Here is a 17,261-nt window from a genome sequence, read left to right as displayed (position 1 = left end):
ATGAGCCACAGTTGGCAAGTAACATGGTCAAACCTCCAGCAGAAGGACACAGATTTTAAAAAGACCACGTGGCCCTAGGTAGCGTTAGCTGTGGCCAGAAGCTACAGAATAATTCGAAATAGGAAATCCATGTGTTTAAATTTAGGTCTTTCGGGGGGTGAAAAGAAATGGCATTACCAAGCACCAATGAGGATGTGGAACCCCAGGAACATTCATTCATTGCTGGGGGGAAGGTCAAATGGTCTCATCACTCTGGAAGTCACACACCGATGTACTGACCCAACTGACGGAAAAACATACGTCCATACAAAACCCTGCACACAAGAGTGTAGAGTGGCTTCCTGAATAATCATCAAAAACGAGAAGCAACCACATTGTCCTTCAATAGGTGAGTGAATGTACAGCCAGTGGTACATCCAACCTACAAATGATAATGTAGAGCGATGAAAGGAACAAGCAATTAATCCACACAAAACGGAGAAATTCTACATGTGCACTGCTCAATGAAAGAAGCCAGTCTGAGAAGGCTCCATGTTGTATGATCTCATTTATATGACACTCTGGACAAGGCAAAACTATAGACAGAAGGAAGAGTGATTGCCAGGGGTGTCTGGGGGTGAGGCAGGAGACTCAAATAAGTGAAGCTCAGGGGATTTGTTTGCGTAGTGAAGCGAGTCTGTACGAAACTGAAATGGTGAATACATGACACGACACATTTTCCAAAACCATGGAACTTTACAACACAAAGAATGAACCATAACGCATGTAAAATAACAACAACAACAACAACAAATCAGCCGGGAGGGCAGGATATCCCAGGATGGAACTCAGACTGTGACCAAAGAATCAAACTCTATTCCAAACGTATGACATAACCTCACTGAAGGGAGTAGGGGAAAACAGGTGCTGACCTATGTAACTTTGGAAATGTTAAATAAAACTGTAAGACTCTAGATGAAAGAAACTGCCCCTAAGAGTGTACTTTAGTTGATAAAGTTAATGCTCAAGAAGACAGTCATAAATAATTCTGAAAGCACTGCACACGTGTACCTGGACTGGACAAGCAAACAGATGACTGATGGCAAAATCTGAGTTTCTCAAATGAAAAAGATATATGTGTGTGTGTGTGTGTGTGTGTGTGTGTGTGGTTGTACACACACACACTGGTGCTAAGGGACAGATGGGTGAACTAACACTGAGTGTCAAACTCTGCATACACATTAATTCATTATATCCTTTCAATAGCTCTGTAAGGAAAACCTTTGCAGATGAGGACTCTGAGCATAGGAAGGTAATTAAATTGCTGAAGGCCATGCAGAGAGAAGTGGCCAAACCAGTATGCACAGAGCAAGCTCTTCCCAATGCACCTCACTTCCCAGAGCTCATATTGCTCCAAACTTTGTATAAAGTATATTATCTCATTTTTTATTCTATATTAAACAGTAAGGTAACAAATTATGTCTGCACTTTCTATCAAAGAGCCACTGTTGACCTTTAACTTTCATAATGCCTAAAGTCTTCTACATGTGGTCCTATGCGAAATATTTCTTTTAGAATTTTGTGCTGATGGAAGTTTGCCTTTAAAAACTGACATGTTCTCTCCTTTCTGGTAACAAGAATTTCACAACCCATCATAATATGCCTCCCAGCCGTGACTACCAGGAAAACCAGCATCAAAATTAAGACTCAATCACAATAAAAAAAGAGGACACTAATGAACTCATCTACAAAACAGAAATAGGCTCACAGACATAGTAAACAATCTTATGGCTACCAGGGGAGTGGGTGTGGGAAGGGATACATTTGGGATTTTGAGATTTGCAAATGTTAGCCAGTATATACAAAAATAGACCAAAAAAACACAAATTTCTTCTGTATAGCACAGGGAACTAAATTCAGTATCTTGTAATGACCTTTAATAAAAATATAAAAATGAATATATGTATGTATATCCATGACTGGGACATTGTGCTATACACCAGAAATTGACACACTGTAACTAACTGTACTTCAGTTTGAAAAAAAGACTCAATCACAATAGCTCAGTGAGGTTTTTGGTAGAAAACTGGCTTTTTCCTTCTTTTTGTGGCTTTCACTGTTCATATTAATTTACTGGATGCTTCATTTGTTCTGTCTGAATTTTCATTGAGTCTTTATAGATGTATGTATATTCCAGGAAATGTGATCTGATCCATGAGATATCGAAATCCATGAAGGAGGAATCCGTAATATCAAGGATGTTACTACACAGTTTATCAAAATTATTTATAAATAAGCATCTTTTTTTCATCTGAACTATGAGTCATAATTTTTATGAGCTTAGATTTACTCTCTGAAAAATAACAGCATTGAATCTGTTGTTGGATATTAGCTGCATTTGTTGCAGGAGAAATGTCTCTTAGCATGCCCATCATTAGGTGATAATAAAGACATACATAATAACGATGGCTTTAATAATTGATTTGGTTATACAGCAAGTGTCCCTCTAAGTGAAGAGGAAGGTCTCACATTTCTAAACCACTCTTGTTGTAGTTCAGCAGGTGAATTAAATATTTAGCGGGCTGCTTAATATTTCATTGTAGACAAATCATAGTGGGTTTTACCCACTCTTGGGTACAAAAACAGTGATCCAGGGCCACATGTGTATATCAACTTAATTCATAAATCATTTTTAAAGGCATTCCACTCAATAGTATACATGTAGGGACGCTTGAAGGACCACACCACTGGGTAAAGTAATTATAGCAGTTTGCTGGTGGAAGACTTTGTTATCCTCCTGGGAAAAAAGATCTGAGGACAGGGAGATTTCACTCCGGCTCTGTACATTTCTGAAATCAAGAGAAACTATGTTCCCTGCCCCTGTAACAAAGGAAGTCAGTCCTTCAGCCAAAATACTCTGGCTCCCTCACTACTGCAGAGCTTTCTCCCTTGCCTTCGCTGTACATATATTGCTAAAAATCTATTTGGAAATGAAAGGAAGTTAATTCTCCGAGGATCCATGGGATTGTACTGCCTCTGGCTGTTCTCACTTCCTTTCCCACACGGTACATTTCTGTCAGCTTTGAAAATCTCTCATGATGGTAATTGGCAATTTACCCCACTAATGTTCCCCTTATATTCAAAGTGTTTTCCTCATTACCAGCTATTTCTTATTCTGTCCCTAATAATGGGGAAGAATAATCCATCTCTACCCGAGTTGGTATGACTCAGGGAGGTTTACAAGGAATTGCTTATTAAACAATTATTAACTGTTCGGAAACCACACATGGATTTGTGTTATTGTAACAGCCACTCATTTCGATACAAGCAGCTCACTAAATATGCATAAGCCATTTCTCTACAATAACAGTTTAACCACCACGTCTACATTATGCAACCAGGAGGAAATAATGCTCCCGTTCAAGATATTATCATTTCCTTCTCTGAAGTCTCCTCTTAGTTCTAGCCCTCCACATCACAGCATGTGCTGAAAATTACTGCCTCCGTTTTATCCATTCAAAGCTGCACAATCACACCCCAGCCTGCAGACACAACTCCACTCACTGCCTTGCCAATTGCATTACAACAATATTCAAACCAAAAACCTCCTGGCTTTTAAATGCTCTCTTCTACTTGCAAGAGCCTCTTTAATGGGCCCTTCTTTGGCTTCACTGCCATTTTTCTTCTCCTAATGTAGAGACAAACCAAAGAATGCTGGAACGGAGAGCAAACTGCGTGAACTAGATTTGAAGAGGGGGTCTTGACAACCTCAGGCTGAGATCAAAATAAACCTTTCTAAGAAGCTTGAGGATGAATCAGACTAACCCCACCATCTCTATTTCTGAAAGTGGGTCCATCCAATGGTATCTCAAATGATTTTAGTTACAATCAAGTCTACAGCGTGGAAATTGAGTATTGGAGGTCTCAGGTTTTCTCGTCTGTAAAATGAGAAATCGGAACTGAAAAAAATTTTTTCAAGATTTCCTTTAGTTCTACAGGTATTTGTGTCCCTGTTTGTGTCCAGGTGTCGTGCAGATGGTACTGCAAGTTACATCATTTGCCAGAATAAGTATCTCTGCCTTCCAGGTGATAAATTATACTGGGGAGCAGAGATATGTAAACCATAAGGATTTAAGACCATTGCTAGAATGGACGTAGGTGCAGAGGATGCGGGGGAACTAGGAGAAAAAATCTCCAGGTCTACCTGGTTAAGTCAAGAAAGGCTTCATGAATGAGGTGGCTCTGGATGTGTTTTAACGGAGGAGTAGAAGTTTACCCAGCAGACAAACAGCGTGAGCACATGACAAGCCCAAGGAGCCACACAGGCCATAAAATCAAAGTCTTCCATACCCTAGGTTATTCTGCACACACAGAAGCACAGTACTACCTAGAAGCAAGAAAGTTCAGGAGAAGAACATCCAGAAAGTTGATCTCTCTCTCTCCCTCTTTCTCCCTCGCTCTCTCAGTATCCCCCCTCAATACCCCTCCCTCCCTCCTCCTCTCTCTCATTCTCTCATACAGCTCCTAGAGTCTTAGACCATCATCCCAAAGTGCTAAAATGCAAAACACGAGAAAATCACAAAAGCCTGTGCAAATCTGCATCTACTTGAACAAACAGGTCATCTTGCAAACATTTTATTTCCAAAATACAACTTCAGCAGATCTGATACAAGTGAAACAATATACAGCAGATTCACTCTGCTGTGTGATTAACAGGTGACAGCACCCATCTTCCACTTGATCACAGGTTTAAAGTTTTCTATTCTGACTTGGCAGCGACGAGTCATACAATATTACAATCCCCTTTGTGGGGAAGATACCACGAAAGAACCACCTACTGATAAATACTGAGTATAAGCCACAGAGCAGTGAAATAAGCCAGAGATGGTGGACGTTGGTTTCAAACCCAGGCAGTCTAACCCAAGAGCTGATCCTCTTTGATATGACATTTAACTACCTCCCAAAAGAAGAAGGAGGTCACAAAAGAAAGTTATTGTAAAAACAGTTAAAACAGATGCAACTATAATGGCTGGATAAAATTTTGGTGGTCTGTGAGTTGACAAGTATTTTTAATTATATAATACATAAAAGATTATAGAACCAAATTTAATAGGAGAAATAACATGGGAATTCAGATACAAACAGGTCAGGATTTCCTTAAATCATAGATTAGAAAACTGATTTTTCAAAGGAATCCCAATTTCTATAGACCACCTTCATCAGAATATTTTTTATTCCACCTAGAGTGGACATACATCTCAAAGAAAACTCTCGTCGTTTTTAAAAAGCTTTCTTCTTTCAAATTATCTTTTTCAAGTATTATTCACATAGTTACTGTATTTACATAATCGTTCAATCACATCCACATTATTGAGAGCAGAAGTAAAAATCAAAGTGACTCGTCTTGGAATCTGGAACAAAGGAACCACCACTGTACGCAGAGAGCTATGTCACACAAGAATAAAAGAGCCTCTTAAGAATAACTTACCTGGGGATGCAGACATTTATCTTGATCCCACTGAAAAGGCAATATTCCAATCTCTGAAAGTTCTGTGCTTCTTTCAAGGCAACACTAATCCCAAAGAAGTACTCCACAGTGACAAAAAGACTACATATAATGTATAAATAAAGACATGCTTGGACATCTATGTATCACGGGGGTGGTTGCACATGAGTGTGAAAAGTGACTTCAAACTCTGAAAAATCAAAAGCTGACTGGATGAAAAAGAGGTAATGACTTGTATCTGAAATGACCTGAATTAAATTACAGACATGCCTGGAACACAGGTCAATGAATTTGAAGGTGAAATTGGGTTGTAAAAAAAGCAATCCATGGAAACTATTGATGAACAAAGAAGGGATTCTTTTTTGTCACTGAAATTAAATAGGTTCCAGTTAATGGTACAAGTTGTTTAAAAATAAACATGTCTAACATCTGATCTGTGGCACTTAAGTCTTAAACTTATCTTTCAATTTCCTAAAACATTTCCAAAATGGATTTTGTACTAAGAATTTAGACTATTACAGTGTAGGTTGGTAATGACCTCACTTAAAGTATAATCTCAGGGCCAGCCAGTGTCCCTCTCACTGTATGAAAATAAATCATTTTTCTTATTGAGCTAACAGATAAGTTAAGCACTTACACAGCAAATTTAGGTATAAGATGTTGCTCCTATTTAGTAAAGAAGAGTAGGAAAAGGAATTCCTTTATCAAGTAAGACAGCATTAAGGAGGATTTTAGATAAAACCCTCAAAATTTACAGATTCACACATAAGTGGCAATATTCAAGTCTAGCAGGACAAAGTGTCCCAAGCTGGCAATTTCTGGATAAGGCCTAAAGGAAGTCAGGAGATGAGCACAGACTATAAAACCAACAAGAAAACATTACTAACTACTTCTATTGTCTATCTGATTAATGCTTATGGCAATCTGAGTTGTCCCAGGAAATTTGCCAAGTAAGCTGCAAATAAGTAAGTTATTGTTTCACATAAATTCAACAGAAGGTGGTCATGGGCAGCGTGGCCTTGGCCAGTGTTGATTTTGCAAGAGAGTAAAAATGGCCAGTTTGGTTATTATTGATTTGTTTTCGTTTTTAGTAGTGTTAATATTATGTCAGTGGTTCCCAACCTGGAACAGTACTGCCTCTCCAGCGGGTCTTTTGGAAATGTGTGCAGACATTTTTGATGGACTGAAGGCAGAAACTAGCATTGCAAAGACAGGGAAGGGAACAAAGATGCTATACATTCTAGAATATGCAGAATAGTCTTACATAAGGAAGAATATGCCACCCCAAATGCTATTAGTGACACCCTGAAAAAATACTAGGATATTTCCCTACCCACCACACCCCTTCCTTTAGAAATCCAATCTAGGGCATCTAAAACAATCCCTATAACTTGTAAGCTTGCAAAGAGACCTGAGAACTGGATGCAAGGTTTTCAAGGAACTGTTCCTGAGTGGTTAGCAGCCAATCAAGACCAGTCCACAATGAAGAAAAGGTCAGGCATACTTTAATGTGTAAAATAAGGGTTGTGAATATGCAAGATTTAAGGAATTCAGCCTCTGAATCTTGTTTTTCTAATGAAGGAGGAAAGACGGTCAAACTGAAGTAACTGATTTGGCGAAAAGTTTAATTTTAGAGCTTAGTATAATGTATCAACCAACAGCTATCCTTGAGCCTCAGGTAGGGACTCAAGAAATGATATTCCAAGTAGGAACTGGTCATAGAAGAGAGCCTGGGAGAGAAAGAAAATAAACTTAATGGAATGCATCATTTTTTCAGATCCTTATAATTTTAGTAATGACAGCCTTTTAAGTTCTCTGAGAATCATCTTACAAACCAGTGTTTGCAAGGATACAGCCTGCTTTGTGTATAATCACCTCCAAGCAAAAGTCAGATATATTAAATGGCAAGACAAAATTCACCAGCCCATTTGGTACAGGTGTGCAAAATACTCCACATAAAAGTTCTGGTGTTAAATAACTGTGTTTGTACACAGTAGAGAGTACCAGGGAACGTCATTTTCTTTGTGAGAAGGGTCCTAATGCTTTGAAAGCAGCATCAGGTGATAGCAGGCTGTATGTCTTCTTTGAATGATAAGACTGAAAGGGAAGAATGAATAAAAAGCAAATCATAAAATGTCCACCCAAAATGTTCAGAAAATCGAAGTGCCTACACTCAATAAAAATAATTAAAATGTGTGCAGAATGGCACTGCTTCCCATCTGACCAGTCTCAAAAAGATCATGAACAATCATTATGCGCAATCAATGGCCTATTTATCTGCAACACACGAACAAGCCCATTTCAAATAAGCCTTACTCCATAGTCTTGACCGTGACGTTCCATCTGCACTAGGGAGACTTCTCTACGCAGACGTCGGCTCTGAGTTTGTTCATTCTGATGAGGCTGCCTATCAAGAGACTTATGTCCTCTCCAATTGTTCATTAAGTCCATTAATTCAAAATGCAGAGAGGTTATGTAATTAATGTGGGGGTTGTAGTGACTCATGGCCTTGAGAGAGCTCGGGAAAAGTGGTCATTTAAATCTTTCCTCTGACTTGGGGGTAGAAGGAAGTGATGAATTATCTAAACCAACCAGTGGAGACTGGAGCAACTTCCCAGAAAGAAGATTTCTCACCCTCTCTCAATACCCTGCTCCAGTATCTGAATTTACTGATTCATAGGAGACCTACTCTGTGGTTCTTCAAAGGCTCTTAAGTGAACAAAAATTGGATTTCTGCCCCCAAAAAGTCCCAGACACGTCACTTCTTAATAATTACCCTTTCTCTTCTTTTTGACAAAAACAAATGAAACTTCATTTCCCTTTCTGCAGGTCATCAAATATGGTATCTTAATATCATGGCCAGTAAAACTGACAATGGTATATTCTGCCAAACACTTTGAAAATTCAATTAAGGTTTCTTCATTAAAATCCCAGATATAGAGGGAGGGTATAGCTCAGTGGTAGAGCTCATGCTTAGCATGCACGACGTCCTGGGTTCAATCCCCAGTACCTCCATTAAGAAAAAAAAATTAAATAAATAAATAATAAATAAACTTAATTACCTCCCCTAAATAAATAAATAAATATCCTAGATATAGAAGCATGGCAAATTCTGTTTATAATTTTAAATTACTATTAAAATAAAACTCCTAATATGAAAAAGGGAAGCTCTTCAAGGAAAAAGACAAGTTCATGATCTCAGTCTTGACAGAATTTATACTGTGGCATGCCTTTAACTTCATAAAGAGTCTCTTTCCAAATCTATACAAATACTGACTTTAGAGGAACCTAAAAATCCCAGAATTGATTAAAAGCACAAAGATTAAAATATTGGAGAATATTTCAATTTGATTTAATGATTAATCACTGAAGATCTTTGATAACATTTTATAACTAAATGACTCTCAAGTGCCACCTACAGGTAGTACCCAACTCTTACAATCCACTCTTAAAAGATTTCAATGAGACCTCTGTATAACTAGACTAGTTTTCAAACAGAAACACTCAGAGTTGTGTGAATTAGATAGCCAACGAGTCTACCATTACCGTTGACATTCCACAGTTCCCTGCACGAATCCGTGCTATTTCAAAATCTACAGACCTTTCCAGGAAAAACCTACTAGAATCACAGGAAAACAAAAGTGAACGTGTCCTCACACACCAGTTAATGTCACTTCTCAGGTTAAGAAAGTGTCTACACCAGGATCCCCTGCATCTGCCATGCTCTATGCAATCCCTTTAACTTTTCTCCCTCATGAATGATACTTCCTGACTTGTGCTTTTAGGATGGTTGTAGAGCTCACAGTCATCTTTGAGGTCCCACTGCAACTACTGAAAAAAAACAAAAAGTATAAACTTCAAAAATCATGTTTTAAAAGACATCAAAAAGCTGTGGTAGCAATGAAGGCTAAAATTATACAGAGGGAAGAACACTTTCCAGGTGAGAAGGTAAATGAGGATAAGATATGACATGTGTTATGTATTCAAATGCAAATGAGACAGATAATCAAAAAGAAAAAAAAACAAGCAAATTCACAAATGACCCACATATTAGAGTTAGCATACAAGGACTTTTAAAACTGTATGTTGTCAAAATAATCATTCAAGATGAACTATAATGCCATGGATGCTTATTGAAATCTTTAAGGTAACCAAAAAAATCATACAATTATGCATAAAAAGATTGGATGAGGAAAAAAAAAACAGTAATGAAATACTTGTTTCATCCACCAGAAGGCAGGAAAAGAGAACAAAAAGAAAATAAAGAGTAAGATAGTAGACATGAACTCATTTATCCCATTAATTGTATTACATGTAAACAGATGAATAATCAAAAGAGAAAAATTGTCAGAATAGATTAAAATGACAATATCTAACTATACGTTGATGTGTTAGGCAGGAAAACTCTCCAAAAGACGTCCATGTCCTATGTTACCTTACATGGCAAAAGGAACTTTGCAGAAATGATTAAGGATCTTAAAAAAGGAAGATTATCCTGGATGGTCCAAGTGGCCCAAGGTAATCACAACTGTCTTTATAAGTGAAAAAGAGACTCAAGAGAGTCAGTGACAGAGTGATCCAACATGAGAAACGCAGTTGCTGGCCTTGAATATGGAAGGCGCTATGAGCCAAGGAATGCAGGTGGCCTCCAGAAACTGGAAAAGACAGGGAAATGGATTTTCCCCTGAAGACCCCAGCAGAATATAGGCCCACCAACACCCTGACTTCATATCCCAGTGAGACCCATCTTGGATTCTAACCAGCAAACTGTACAAAAACAGATTTGTGCTATTTTAAGTCAACACAGATTTGGTAACTTGTTACAGCAGCAAAAGGAAACTAATACAACCGGTTGTAAGAGAAACATCTCAAATATAAGGATACAGATAAGTTGAAGGTAAAGGATAGTAAATGATAGTATCAGGCAAATATTAAGCAAAGAAATCAAGTGTGGCTATGCTAATACTAAGCAAAGTAGACTCTTGGACAGTAAGATTTACTACACATAAATGGGAACATTTTATAAATATAAAATTTTCAATTAAACTAGAAGACGTGGCAATCCTAAATTTTTTAAACTCGAGGGGAAAAAAATAGAACTAAACAAATCCACTGTCATCATTAGACATTTTAATGGCCTTCCTTCTAGAACTGAAAGAACAGCAGACAAAAACTTGGTAAGGGTGTAGAAGACACGGACAACACAAGGAACTAAACTGATCTAAGGGAAGGTGAACAGAAAAATGCCCAACAATGCCCAACAAACAATACACATTCTTTTCAAATGCACAAATAACGTTTCCAAAGTAGATCATACACTGGGTCATAAAGCAAAACTCAACAAATCCCAAGAGATTGAATCATATAGACAACGTGCTCTGATCCCAAAGGAGTTAACTTAGAAATAAAAAGAAGAAAGATAACTAGAAAAATTCACTTTGAAAACTGAGCAAAATATTTTTTTTTGCAATTATCTGACTCTGCAAAAAGCAGAAGGCACTAATGGACAGCCAACCCATCCCCATGGTGCCCTGAGTGAAGACAAGTCAGCTTAGATATATTATGGACTAAAGAAAACTGAGTAAAATACTTTTAAATGGGAAAAAGTAGAAATTATAAAATACTTCAAGTGAACAAAAATGAAAAGGTAACTTACAAAACTTAGAGAATGCAGCTGAAGCAGTGCTTAGAAAGAAATTTTAGCTACATGCGTATATTAGAAAAGTATAAAGGTAGAAAATCAATTATCCAAGCTTCTGTCTCAAGAAAAAGAACAAAAAATTAAAATTGAACAAGGTACAAGAAAGGAAATATGAAAGATAAGACAAAAACTAATGAAACAGAAAGTAGATATAAAGAATTCAACATAGTCAAAGAGCTGCTTCTCTTGAAAGATTACAAAATTGATATACACTTAGCAAGACTGAACAAGACAAAAGAGAAAACACAAAGAACACTTATCAAAAATTAATGAGGGGCAACATTACAGATAAAAAGATACTGAGAGAATATTGCTCATGTCATGTCCCATGCTATAAGAACTAAGAATAAAAAAGGTATAAACTCTTCATTCTCTTCGAAATCCCCCAGACAAAAGTTTTTATAATGTCCATCCTAACTTCGCTGTTGTTCAGATTCGGGAGACAATTTGGAAAGTATTTTGTTCTCTTAATGTTTTACACATCTTTCCCTGTTTCCTCATACTTGAATTAATTACTCTCTCCTTAGTAATACTCACATTCTGTCATTTATCAAGCTACACATTGCTTCTTTTTTAGGTGTTTATTTCCTTTATCAGGTTGTAAGCCTCTTGAGGATAGGGAGCAAATCTCTCAATCACTGTATCACCAACTTAACATAGTACACAGGTGGCGCTTAGTGAACTAAACAGAAATTATTTATCCAAATGAAAACTAAGTAGTGATTATCCTATAATCCGGCAATCCCACTCCTGGGCATATATCCAGAGGGAACTCTAATTCAAAAAGATACATGCACCCCAATGTTCACAGTAGCACTATTTACAACAGCCAAGACATGGAAACAACCTAAATGTCCATCAATAGATGACTGGACAAAAAAAAATTGTGGTATATTTATAAAATAGAATACTACTCAGCCATAAAAAACAATAAAATAATGTCATCTGCAGCAACATGGATGGACCTGGAAATCGTCATTCTAAGTGAAGTAAGCCAAAAAGAGAAAGAAAAATACCAGATGATATCACTCACATGTGGAATCTAAAAAATTAAAAAGACACTAATGAACTTGTCTACAAAACAGAAACAGACTCACAGACATAGTAAACAAACTTACGGTTACCAGTGGGGGAAGAGGGTGGGAGGGATAAATTGAGAGTTTGAGATTTGCAAATATTAACTAATACATATACAATAGATAAACAAGTTTCTCCTGCATAGCACAGGGAACTATATTCAGTATCTTGTAATAACCTATAATGAAAAAAATATGAAATGGAATATATAAATTTATATGTATGACTGAAACATTAGCTGTACACCAGAAACTGACACACTGTAAACTGACAAAACTTCAATTAAAAAAAAAAAGAAACTAAGGAGTGATTATCAATTCTTTAAGATTAGGAAATTTGTATCCACCTTCTTTTTTATGTTATTTTTATTACTCTTTTTCCTAAGGATTGAAGTGTAGCAGAAAAGGGCCTAGAAGCAATTTTAAAAAACTACAGAAACTTTAAAAACCAAATTGTTATCATTTTAATTATTAAATCTTGGCACTCATATCTCTTTAAATAGTGATTTTAAACATCCTTACACCTCAAAGAACCTAATTTTGTACTGAATATGCAAATCTAGAGGTCATTTCATTTAATAAATACGTACCTTCTAATCAGCTGCATACTAATGAGTTAATCTAAAGGCTAAATTTCAATTATGAATTATAGACCCTCATCTCTGTTTCTTGATTGCCTGAATTACTATATCTGGAAACTTCCAATATGTAGCAAAATGATTTGCTGGAAAAAAGAAACCTGTTTCTGAAAATCAACTTCATTCAACCAGGTGAGGTGAAAAGCAATTTCTATAATTCTTAATTTTTATGTAACACGACTTTTGCAAAATAACAATTTATAACCACCTAGTAGGTAGCTGGGCTAACTCAAGGCATGCAACACAGGTTTGGATGCTTTAAACTGAGTCATAAAACTTAAGATCCCTGAGGTTTGTAATTCATGCACATCCTTCAGCAGGAGTATTTATCCTGCTTCAGTTCTGAGAAATTAATTTGAATTGAAAAGAGAATGGTTTTCCCTCTCAATTCATAGCTCTCACCGTGAATTCTGAGCAGGTTTTCTCCTAAGGAAAAAAAAATCAAATAAATCAAATATAAAGGAATTTTTTTTTTCCTAAGCTGAGTATGACATCCATCAGCTGACATTTATACTTCAGTTGAAAATTATTATGTGTGACTATAAAAGCAACAGATTGTGTTATTTCACAATGTGACAATGCAATTCAAATAACTATCTCAAATAGCATATCTGAAAGAAAAATAATTAAAAAGTCCCAGCTCACTTTCAGTGAATCGTTCAAATAGATCACTAGTGCTGAGCTCAGAATAGAACAATGCTCCAATCAGAGAAAGTTCTTTCTCATTCTTGCAATCAATTGTGATTTGCAGTGTTAGGCATGACTCTAATATCTTAAGGTATCTCCCAATGATGTACCTTATCCCCATTCTGGTTTAGCAACTTTTTTCATTGAATCACAGAGCGCAAAAGAAAATTCGGGTGCCTTCAAGTCACCTATGCAAAGCAGATCACTGACTTTAAAATTCTCAACCACGCCCTCTGGATGGTATCAACAAAATCCTGTATTACAGTCATGCATCTCATTTCTCCTCTGTAGCAGTCAGTTTAGGCTAAGTTATGCTGCATTAACAAACAAACAAAAATTGTAGTGACTTCCAATCATAAATAAACATGGTTCATTTCTCAAATATGCTACACATTTCTCACAGATCTAAAAGCCAGCTTGAAACAGCAGCTGTTATCTGGGATGTGCCAGTCCCAGGGTAGAGGGGAATAAAGAGCACTGGTTAGACTGCATAGTGGTTCCTACCACGTCTGCTTGGAAACAGCACTCTTACTTTACGCTCACATTTCATTGGCCAAAGCATGTCATGGGACCAAGCTATGGCCAAGAGGCAACTAAACAAGGGACAGCAATATGCTTCTAATGATACAATCAGTAATAAGGTAATAATACAATCTACTACACCCCCGAAAACCACCCATGGAAAACTTCAGATACTTGTCATCCAAGGGGACAAACAAACCAGCCAAGTTGGTGCCTTTTCTGAAGTTACACTCTAGGCACCCTTTACAAAGTAGCCTGCTCCTAAAAACTACATCTTGAAACTCTTTAAGAATCCAATACCATCTAATCCCCTGAGCAACGTTAGAATTAGTCAGTGTGCCAGAGCACTGGGTAATTTACTCCTGGCAAACAGAAAATAATTTACATCTGGAGAGCTGGAAAGAGAGGGCTTATGAAGAAACTGTCAGAGTTCATAAAATTCTCATACTTAATCAAAAGCATACTATACAGATATGAAGGAAGTCGTATTCCAACTCAAGACTTTCTTGAAAGAAAAGTCATCCAACTTCCATTTTTGGAGTGTCCTAGGTTTCATTTTTCAGACACTTTGAATTTTTTACATAGCATCAGATTACGGATTTCATCATTTTCTAAACTTTCACCCTCTCCTTACATTCATTCCGGGCTTTAAACAGAATCACCCTTTGTTAAAGTCACCCTAAGCTTTCTTCTGAATTTTAGGCTCAATTCTTGATATTTCTGGCAATCCTGTCTTGGCTACCAAGATACGTCTCATGCAAAGACTACTAAGATCTGTCTTCCTTCCTGACCTGAACAGAGAAAAACCAATATAGCTACTTTTTTAAAGATTTGCACCAACCTCCATCCCTAGAGCATACCTAGCCATTTCTTTTGATTTAAAACACCTTCGTTCATTATAATTGGTGCTAAAACTACTAGCTGAATGGTTGATGAGGAATTAGACACTCAATAATGTCAAAATAATCCCATACACATTACTTACTAGACAAGGGAGGAAACATGTAACTGCAGAATGGAAGGATCAGAGTCATCACCCTAATCCAGCCATTCAACTGTAGTACCACTAAGAGTACTGCTTCTGATATAATGCAATCTGAAGCATCACCAAAGCAAAGCAAAGTTAAAAGAAACATTTTAGACAATATGTTCCATTCCCGAAAACAGAGGAACAAGCTAAACAATACCTTAAGAGGCAATCAGACAAACCTAGAAGGTGAGACATTTCACAGGACAACTGGGACTGGGCACGTTCTTCAAAAGCCAACGAGAAGAAAAAACAGACTGTTCTCAGTTGAAGAAACATAAGAGACCTAACAGACAGGAGTAAAATGTCGTCATCTTTTGGATGCTGACTCGGGTAACTGGCAGTGAAAGACATATGGGACAACAGAGAAAACTGGAAGATTCTCTGGCTCTAGATGAGATGGAAATTAATATATAAATTTATATATGTATATATATACAGAGAGAGAGGTCAAAAAAAAAACAAACACTAAAGTGCTAAAAGTAGTCATCTCTGTATGCTGGAATATGGTGATTTTTTTTCTTATTTTTGCTTGTAGATACAACCTAATTTTCTACAATACACATGTACTGCTTCTGTAATAACAGAAGACTTTTTTTAGGCTTTGCCTCACTATAGTTATATGAGCAACATTTTAGATTATAGCCTTGAGGTGGCTTTCTGATTTTATTGGATCCTGGTCTATCTGCTTCACTTAAATCTTTCTCTGTCTCTAAACTACGGACGAAGGGAGGAGTAGAGGGAAAAGGACTAACAGTTTTTGACTGGTCACTGGGCTTGCACATGACCTAAACTATCACATTTAATCTTCATAATAACCATCAAGCTGGGTATTATAACCCCTCTTTTATAGGTGAGAAAACAGGCTCCCAAGAGTTAAATGACCTGCTCTAAGAAAGTGTATCGAGATTTGCAGATACTAACTAATATATATAAAATAGATAAACAACAAGTTCATACTGTACAGCACAGGGAACTACAGTCTATATCTTGTAGTAAATTACGGTGAGAAAGATATGAAAATGAATATATGTATGTTCATGTATGACTGAAGCATTCTGCTGTACCCCAGAAATTGACATAACATTATAAACTGACTATACTTCAATAAAAAAAAATATATAGATATAGACACACACAAAAAAAAAATAGAAAGAAAGTGTATCAGGTAATATCTGAGGCACCCTCACCCTAGCTTTACTGAATTTCTTGCTGGGATCTCAGAGCCTTTCCCCCAAGCCCAAGAACCTCTACTGAATGGCTCACTGTCTACAAGAGAATTAGGAACCAGAAATCTCAAATTCTTGACTTTTAGGCTTAATATTGGCCTTGTATATGTGTTTGAAAAAGAGCAGAAACCTTTAAAGGGAAACAAAAGAGTGAGATACAGTTTGGGTTTCTAAGAAAGAGGGTGGAGGGGAACAATCAGAGCCCCCAGTGTCTTGTCCTGTCTTTTTTCTGGGACATGAGAAATGGTAAGTGGCCTCCTACCCTCCATGTCTTACCATCCCCATGTGGTCACGGCCCAGAAGATCAGGTAGCGATGGCAGCAAGAGGCTAGGCAGAGGTAGGCGGCCTCACCGAACCCTCTGTGTGACCTGACGGAGCAGGGGGAGCCGGCAAACATGACCCTCACCATCAAGAGGGCAAGGTCAGGACATGCAGGACAAGACAGCAGACCCAACCTCCCCCAGTGAGAGAGGATGCTGTGTGAGGGCAGGATGGACCTAATGCAGGGAAAGCAGGTGGGAACTGGGATATTCTGCAGAGAGCAGCACGAGGAAGGGCTGACAATGCCCAACACCAGCTAAGGTTTCGCGTCTCAGAGGACACCAGCATGGGCCATGCCGGATCCCCCCAGGGTAGATACCTCTCCCATAACAGATGCTATCCAGGGAAGAAAGGCCAGAGAATATCTGAAACTGAATGAAAACAAACAAACAAACAGACATAATGAAGTTAACCCACAATTCTGTCAATTAGGTTGAAAGGCATTCTGAAAATAGGTTGTCACTCAAAATGAAATTTACTTATTTGCACTCTTATGTATGTGGTTTAAAAACACTGTAGCTAGTGTAATAATGTATCCCCATTTACAGAGCCAGTGGATATCAGTGTAACTTGC

General features: G+C 37.4%; 1 protein-coding gene across 1 annotated transcript in view; it reads right to left on the bottom strand.

The window, feature by feature from the left end:
* Positions 1-17,261, bottom strand: part of THSD7B (thrombospondin type 1 domain containing 7B) — a 764,170-nt gene that overhangs the window by 725,769 nt on the left and 21,140 nt on the right. The window lies entirely within an intron of this gene.

Source organism: Camelus dromedarius, chromosome 4 (genome assembly GCF_036321535.1).
Source record: "Camelus dromedarius isolate mCamDro1 chromosome 4, mCamDro1.pat, whole genome shotgun sequence".
NCBI classification, from domain to species: domain Eukaryota; kingdom Metazoa; phylum Chordata; class Mammalia; order Artiodactyla; family Camelidae; genus Camelus; species Camelus dromedarius.
Note: the sequence above shows the minus strand (reverse complement) of the source record. Positions and strands in the feature narration are given on the sequence as shown.